Genomic DNA, 9,795 nt, shown 5'->3' on the forward strand with positions numbered 1-9,795 from the left:
GCAATGTGAATGGCTGTTGGCAATTCTAATTTATAAACGTGAACATCACTTCCAAATGAGTTCATTTCTCGATGGTGGGAATGCCTTCCTAGGTGTTGGAGGTTTACATTGGCTCCTACTCGTCCACCGATCTGTAAAAGCAGTGTCTTACAAAAAGTGGGCCGTGCTATAAGTTGGCATCTCAAGAATCAAAATAAGTAATATCGGTATGGTATAAAATGATCATCGATAACGAAGACATGGCAAGAATACGACTACAAATAGAAACAGAAAAAAGGTCATCAACTGCGTCATGTTCCTGTTCTGTCTCCGGTTCTGATGGGGTGACAAGTAAATAGTCACCTTCGGCCACACCTCAACATCACGGTCGAATTGCTCGAGTTTAGTTATTTGTTATCTATCACCGTCCTACCATATGTTGGCAAACTAGCGTATCACACCCATTGACGGTGGAGGCTCCAGTTTCATTCATGGCAGTGCAGTAGCAAGTTACGAAGCGTCGCAGATTTATGAGATTCTCCGACCCTATACGTTGCTGTGCTCGGAGCGTCTTTACAATAAAAAGCCAGAAAAATACCCAATCCATGATCTAATGGGGATGCCTGATTGAGATACTAGATTGAGATACTAGATTGAGATACCGTTACTATGGTCGTCTCGACATCCTTGTATCTGTTCACTGCATCGGATTGTACATCGCGTGTCTTGATATAGTAAATTCAATAGAAAATCCAACAATGACACACTCAAAATTGGGATTTTTGTTATACTTCGACCCAGTTTACCACATTTGCTCGCGGCACACCTGAGCAGTCCAATTGGCACACTAGTGTGCCGCGGCACACCGGTTGAGAACCACTGAATTAGGGTATTTCCATTTCCCTGTTTGTGAAAGATTATCGCAGCTAAATTACAAATCGTGACTGACCACACAGCATTATAAGACCTCGTTTGATGTCATCTCTTACTGAGATTATCGACTTGGCGAAATCACAAATTAGCGTGCTAGTTGCGAAACGTTGTGTTGCGTCTGGAATTATGAGAGTTTACGTGAGTTCAAAGCGCTTTTGCGTGAGCTGGCCGTAAAATGGTTTGAAATATTAATTTTTACATTATGCGGTAATGGCATTCGAGAGAGCTCGTTACCGCTGGCGGAGATTCTGATTTACCGCATTATTTTGTAATGCCCCCCCCTGGTATACTTAGATATTTACTGACTTTTAGTAATTCTCAGACCTTTCATTTCGTTTTCCACTTGAAATAGTTTTCACATGTCTTAGAAATGACTACTTCTACTCGTAATTGAGTAGAAATCTAAGGCGTTACTTGTGCTACTTGAGTAGCAACGCCGATCACTTCGACCAACTCTAGTTCATAGTAAAATATTACGACCAATCGACTGTCCTAGAACCGGCGCATATCTATTTCTATTGTGAAATACCACGCACTTCAGGTTTCGTGTTGGGCTGTTAGTAAGCAGTCGCCATTCATCTAGTTGTCTATAGTGGACAATGCAAATAGAAGCCCTTTATATCATGGTAATGAATCAAAAGAAAAACAATTCGGAGCTTTCCTCGATTCCGATAAAATGTGACAGTATATGGAAACAGAAGAAGAAGAATTAGCATGATAAGTACAGGCGGAGATTAATGATGATAAATTCTTTCAAGTTATCATGATGAGCACTTTTTCCTTGGAAACGCAGACATCCTGTTTTTTTTAATGTTTCAAAACAAGCTCAAAGGGCTAGATATTTGGGTCATATACCGGAGTGAACAATTCTCTTCTACATAATATACCGACAATGCAATGTTCAATGTTTGCAAACTTTTACGTTTTACGAAAGAACAGTGTGCTGTCACAAAATGCATTGACCAAATAAGTCTGCAGGACAGACGTATAAAGATAGGTGACGTAGGAAACTAAATTAGTTACGGAGCTATTAATCACAAACTTTAAACGTAGAGTGGTATATAAAGATGATAACTGCTACCGACTAAAAATAGTTGCATCCACATATAAATTTATGGGTCGAAAAGAGGTCCTGGTCGAAAAAAGATAGAGAACCCTGGATTCAAGTTCACAGAAAACTCAGTTATTCTGTTCTTCCAACAACCCAGGTTTCATCATTATAGATGATTTCAATAACATAGTTGATCTGATGCTGTTGTACGCTCACCGTAATGTCACAAACGAAAGTCGAAATTTGATTAATTTATGAAAATGAGATAACTACATACCGAAAAAATCTAACGTGATAAAGAAATTCTGAACACAGAATCTGATTCAGCAACTTAATATTAGGCTAAATCAGGGGTTCTCGAAGGGTGGGCCATGGCCCACTTGTGGGCCACAAGCAGTGGCGGCTCGTCCTATAGGGCAACTGGGGCATTGCCCCACCTAAAATTCTGTTCAATAACAATTCTTTACCATTTATAGACATACAACAATCTATATATTCCAAAATCACAGCGAAAATCGTATTCTTCTTGTCCTTTCGCTTGTAAATGCCCATATATAGCGAAGTCTCTGCGAAAATCGAATTCTCTTCTGTGTTTTCGCTTTGCGAACAGAGATGGCCACAGTCCGGTTCAGGAGCCGGAGCCGGAGCAGGATTTTGATGAATTTTACTGTGGCCGGATCGGAGCCGGATTCTGAGACTGTCATATGAGCCGGATTTAAACAGGATTTGATATTCATAACAAATATTGGGTGATAAAGGTTCAAGATATCTTATATTCAGTGAAAAACGCTGCTTCGATATTATTTCCGTAGTTAAATGCATTCATTGCTATGGATCAAGCCCAGGCTGGTTCCGACAATAAATGACAACGTTGAGACCGCTGATACCGGTCACGTCGTTGAAATGCGTAAGCAACATAAGTAAAGTTTCTGCAATGATGAGACGACTGCTGGTCAGACATGGGGTGATTACTTCATGAAAGTAATCGATTGCGATTACGATTACTCATGAATCACGCGATTACGATTACGATTACGATTACAGCAAAACCCGCGAGTAGTCGATTACGATTACGATTACTTTGGAAAAGTAATCACGATTACTCACGATTACATTCATTTTGCTTCTGAGAAGTTTTTTTTGGAAGACAACAATGTGATGAAAAGGTCTCACGATAGAAGCTCTTTGTTTTAAATGAGACATAATGACGTCATTTCCTGTGTTTGACATAATATACCATTGCATGATTCACACAGAAATAGGCATTTCGGTGCCAGCCAACACCGCGGCGCATCACACATTGGCCGAAACATTGTGTATTTGTCTATTGTCCATAGCCGCGCTGGATGGTCGCCAAGAATAGTCTTCTCAATCTCAGCCCCACAATACAAACGCCATCCGGGGTACTCACTGAGGACAATGATGAACCACCTGCATAAATGACAATTTCTGGGTGTGTCCCACGAAAGTTTTTCGTTTAGTTTTCTTTTCGTCTGCTACGCTTGGGCAACTCCGATATCTGTTGGCTAAATAGCAGACAGGAGGTCACGAGTTAACAACATACAATAAAGTTATAGTTGTAAATTATGTGCCTAAATATTCGCGCCTGGCGCGACTTTACAGCAAATGCACAGCGGATCCATCGCATCAAATCGTGTTTCCCGTTCTTGTGAAAAGCCCGGTCGTTAAGGGGGGTCCGGGAGACTTCGCCTGCCACAAGCTTTATTGATCGCCTTACGGGGAGCACAAGATCACCATTTGTGAGAATGGCGGTGGCGAAGTGTTGTTTCGTTACTGATTCTAGATGCAATCCACGCTAACATGGTGTGTAAGCGGATGGCTAGTGGCAGATCCGAATGCTGAGTATAAAATTGCGAAATAACAATTGTTACCCGTTTTAAGTAGGGCCGTATGAGAATATGATAAGGTAAAGATCAACTTCTGCCTACAATCCACTTATTACAGATATGCCGTTATACGAGTAACGGAAAATAACGGCTCGGTCATGATTTTTTTTATCAGCAGTCTGGTTTTTAATGCTTCGGTGTAGAAATTGTCATGTTTAATTTGACGGGTACAAAATTTCAAATCTTTGTCCAGTGTATAGGTAAATAGGCCTACCGCTCGCCAATCAGCTACGGTCAGATTGTGTTTACCTAAGCATAACAAGACATCAATACATTGTACAACCTGACATAATCCACAGCGGTTGTTTTTACAATCACAGTACTACATGTACATTGTACATCGAATATCTATTTAGTACGTGCGGATAATTCGTTACGCAAACAAGAATCAAGCTAATACCTGTGACGCAATAATGAGCCGAGGCGTTTGAAAACCAGATATTTCTGCTATCCAAAACCTGTTCTAAATCACACTCTTCGTTGCTCACGAATCTTCAGTTTATGTCATAGGCATTGCACAAATGAAAAGTAATCGTTCATTCACAAAGAAATCGATTAGATATGTGAAGTAGTCGATTACGATTACGATTACTTCGGATTTTTTTCGAATGTAATCGATTGCGATTACGATTACTTGGAAATGCTGTAATCGTCGTAATCGATTACGATTACTAATCACGATTACCCCATGTCTGCTGCTGGTTGAGATGAGGACGAAGGCAGGCTCCAGCAAGCGAGCTGCAGAACAGTTTGTTCCTCAGATATTGATTCTTATACTTCCTGTTCATCAGCCATTAGGGTACTTGATATCAGTTGTCAGGATGACAGAGAAGCGAGGTATCGGTATTGTTGCAGAATGCAGAGGTAACTGGTGGTTCTGATTTCTGATGTCATTTGGAATGATTGTGTGATGGTATGGTAATGTATGAATATATGCTGGCATGGTCAATTGGTCATGTTTATGATTTTAGGAACACACTAGAACTGAAGTACCACCGGTATACTCTATGATTGATGGTGCACATCATCATTCATCATGCTGATTATATAATATTATATATATTTCCTATTCATTGCTGCTCTATCAAGTGATCATTTTGATTGATTCATCCATTTTGTTTGATACATGTCTGTTCTGTGAAAATATAGTTCCATTCTTCAGTAGTACTATAGGCCTAGTTGTCTTGGCCAAGTCACAATGCACAATATCTGATTTTGTTGCTGGCATCATGGCATGCCTGAGTTACTATGTTTACCCTCTCCGTAAAGCAACTAATATTGCTTTCTCTGTTCTCACAGTCTTTTAAGCTCATTTCCCCTGCCTAGTTCCTACTACTCGCATTTATATTAAAGATACATACCAAACCTAACATCATTGATTCGAAATGTGATATAAATAAACCCTTGTAACGCATTACTTGATACTAATTTGTTGATTATAATGTTCATATCTGTTTTGCAGGCTATATTTAATGTGAAATAGCACTAAAGCAATAGCAGGATTTTTTCGGATCCTAATTTTGATGCTCAACTGTCGGACTCCGAAATCCTATTTGACTGTCGGATCAGGACGGATACGGATTCCCAAAATCTGGAATCCGCCCATCTCTGTTTGCGAATGCCTAGCCGGGGCATGCCCCGGTTGCGCTCATAACAAGCTTTCACTGTCTATTCTCTCAAAGCCGCGCACAATAAAGAAACGGTGATTTACTCTGTCCTATTCATAAAATTACCGAGCAACCGGGGCTCAATAGGTCTGTGCCCCTAAGGTGTGATGTAACAATCGTATCTATATCTGAACTCGGTTACCGTCATATGCGTTTAGTCGACCTTTGCTGGTGTAGGTCGATTTTGATGGTGTTTTACACCATGAAAACTCTTGAAACTTGGTATGTCATGTCGTGATGGTGGTATTTAACATTGCTCCAAGTTTCAGAGTTTCTACTTAAAGTTTAGGGTAGTAATTCCGTTTCCGAAGTTGAGTGTGTGCTGATCCGTCATGTATCGCAAACAGATTTTACTCGAAAGCCAGTATTGGTATCCATTGATTTTGACGATGTTCAATACTGAGATCGGTTATGACATTTGGCACGGTAAGTCTTAATGTTAGTATCGAACGCTGTACCAAGTTTTAAGTTTGTCACTGAACTATGTCAGTGTCAGTGGTAATTTCGTTTCCTAAGTCGAGTGAGAGCTGACTCGTCATTTATCGCTAACAGATTTTACGCAAAGCCGGTATTGGTCTTATTGATTTTAACGATGCTCCTTACCTAGATCTGTCATGAGCTTCTGCACGGTGTGTTTTGATTTTAGTATCGAACGCTGTGCCAAGTCTCAAGGTTGACACTCAATGATTAGGGCAGTAATTTCGTTATCAAGGTCGAATATGGTAGAGATGTGCTCTGATCTGACACTTTAGCCTACAACGCATTGCGGATTTCACGCAAAAGCCGGTGTATCTGTGGTAACGTTAACTGTGTTCCATACTGAGATAGGTGACGAGATGATGATATCATTCTCATTTGCATTCAAATATTTACTTTGATATTATATTATCCAATGTCAATTTCACCGTGAAATTGTGGCCTTCAAGCCATTTGCTTACAATTACAACCCCCTGTCAAGCGCGATAGCTATTTCGTTTTCGATGTCGGCTAACAGCTGATCACTTGATCAGCCTATTCCTCAGTAAATTTTACGCAAAATTCGGTCTGTTCGCATTAATTTTGACAGTGTACCATACCGAAAAGGGCCATGAGGCTACTTCTCGATGATGTCATGTAACAGTGTACTAAGTTTATGGCTTTCATCCACGTATATATTCGGTAATATATTTTCCAAAGGCGATTTCGCAGCAGACCTATAGACAGTAATAAAACCATGTGTCGTGTTACAGTCTCCAGTTTCAAGGCCAAAATCTCCTATGCTGTACCGAGACCGAGTTTCCGAGACTGCTATTCTTAGTTCTTCAGAATGATGTTTTGGATTCAATATGACAGGCCCAATGTATGAGATAACAATTGGGTATGTGTCCGAACTCGTTGACCTTTCCAATTAGGCTTACGCAATCTCTCGAGTTATTGTCATTTCCATTTCTGCAGATAATTGGTCAGGTCTAGTGCGAACATGAACCGCGTTGAATCTTTGTTCCGTACGCCGTTTACGCAGTTACCACACTTCAAGTCACAGCTCACCGGCAGACCTCTCGTGGCATATACGTTAAAATCACTGTTGTCGGGAAATTCATGTTACCGTAACATCATTAAGTTACTTGTTTACGTTGGAAAACGCCATTGTGACGTCATCTTGATAAAAAGTCGCTTGCAGCCCTTGCCCCACCACCCGATATTGTCACGAGCCGCCACTGGCCACAAGAGGAATTTAAGGTGGGCCACAGAGCTATTTGGAAAATTGTAGAATTGGTGAAAGTTTAGTTATATTTTTATGTTCATATATTCAAAAATATATTCATTTTATCGAATTATACGTTTGCTATATAAAGCTTTTCATCCGACTCTGAAGTGACATGGTGGCACATATGAAGTCACAATGTACTAGTCGAAAATGGGAGGGGAAACTGCGGCTCTTGTCCCCCCAGTTATAACAACCTATGAGCCAACACCGACGAAAATAATTTCGATTATATAATAACTAGAAGTTGATGCTCAAATAACCAAGTATTCTGGCAGTGTCATACGTCGTATGCCCTTGAAGAGGATGTGCACTAAACTCGTACTGAAGTGCATTTGATCTAGATTTACGGTACCAAGGCAGATCGTATACAGAGGTGGTGAGTAACGATGTACTTCTACTTTTTGGAAGTACTCAAGTAGTTTTCTTCTACTTCCGGTATTTACTCAAGTGGATCTGATTTTCGCTACTTCTACTTCGTAATAGTTTGTGATCTACTTACTTACTTTTCGCTATTTTCAGTTTGTCAAGTAGAAGTAGTTTAATCCTCCTATCAGGAAGATAGCCTGAGTAATTTCAGGGCTGTTTTCACGGAACATCAACATTTAATTTTCATAAAATTTGGGTAAAGCCCAGAATTTTCGTCGCGCTTCGCGCGTACTGGATACGGTGTAACCAGTATGATTTCACTATAGTATCGGTGAATATATCTTGAGTAGCGGGTTGGCGTGGTTCCGTTCACTCCGCATTGTCACCCTTCGGCATATCAAATACTTCATCACAGTATATATTATTACGGCTTATCATAACGATTGAAACTGATGTTCCGCAATCTAGCATTGACTTATCATATCGTAATCTAGCAATCCATGGCGTGTCCTAATCTGGAAAAGTGGACTCTGACTTTTTTCAGTTTTAGAGCTGTTTTAGCATACCAACCTTCGAAACTTTCTGGACTAAAGAACAGAAATACATGTTCCACTTTTCGAAATAGTAGTCATATTCTATTTCCCTTCCAATTCCCAGTATCATATACTTTGAGTTCTAATTATTATCAGTTCTTTTGTCTGGATAACATACATGTTGAAGTAGAAAAGCAAGTGCGGTATTGCCTTTAATTTCCGGAAATAAAGCTACACAGTATGGTATTTTTACGATCCACCATATTTTTTATTAATGTTTACTAATCGCGCAAAGTGTTTACACCGTATCATATCCAACTTCTCCGTATTGCTCTCCGACTAAACTACAGGCCTTATAATATGGGGAGGGCGCCATATCATGATCTTTACTAAAACATGATGTTCGAGTAAACAGAGGATTAGTATCGCATTTCCATATCAATACTATCATTTTCATTCCATGATGCGGACGAATGCTTATGCTGCCGAAAATTGGATACCTCCTGGTATGCATCAATAAGAATCAAGCTCTGCACCTTTCGCATAGCTCAATTTGCACCTTTTGACAATCCATGTGAACGAATTACGATCGTTTTCACAACTACTTACTTACTTGAGTACATTTAAAGTCAGTCAATTCTACTTCTACTTCAAGTAGTTTTAGGTTGCTCATAAAAGAAGTACTTCGACTCGTACTTAAGTAGATTTTCTCGTCGCTACTTCTACTTCTACTTGAGTAGCTTTCTTGACTACTTTGACTACCTCTGATCGTATTATAGTATACCATAAAATAGCGACAATTGCAATTAATATCAATTTTCAACTTCTTGTGGAAGTATACGGCACCTCCGCAACGAATCGTAATGGATTGAGGAGTTAGCGCAGCACATTAATCTTCGGAGTCGGTCTTGAAATCATTGTACATAATGTAAGAGTCACATGAATTGATTGTATCATTGGATTTAATGTTCTGACATCGCAACTTCAATAGACATACTATGTACAATGTACATTGTATATCTAGCATATTAAAAATATTTCTGAAGAGGGTCCATAATGGGTATATTGTTTCCAAACATTGTGGAACTAAAACCCAATCACACGGTGGATGCGGGGATTGGGTCATTGGATTTCATGACATGAGTGGAACAGCGGAAGTACAAAAGAGTTATGCGATCTTCCAGGGCCGTAACTATCGCACCCCTAGCCCCCAATTGGAGATGCTCGAAGTTGCCAAAAATTATTTCGTTGGTTTTTTGTTGGAGATTTATTTTACTTGAAAATTTCCGTCGCGCTTTGCACGATTTCATGTTCATACAGGCCTAAATATGATTATGATTAGTAAGAGAAAAATGCGCATATATTTGAGAGAAATAGCAATATCGGCGGTGGCGATTACCAGTCATTTAACCGGAAACAGGGCTAGAATAAGGACAGGACAGGACTCTAGCATAAGAGGTGGGCCACAGAACATTTTCAAATCGGAAAATGGGCCACAGCCAAGCAATGTCTTAAAACCCCTTGCCTAAATCAATCATTAAAACTTTTGGGGCAACATTTTTTGAGAATCTGTAGACCAGTATCATTTTATGGGTCGGAAAGAGCTTCCGAT

Source organism: Botryllus schlosseri, chromosome 7 (assembly GCF_051294905.1).
Source record: "Botryllus schlosseri isolate E-star chromosome 7, Bs_hap1, whole genome shotgun sequence".
NCBI classification, from domain to species: Eukaryota; Metazoa; Chordata; class Ascidiacea; order Stolidobranchia; family Styelidae; genus Botryllus; species Botryllus schlosseri.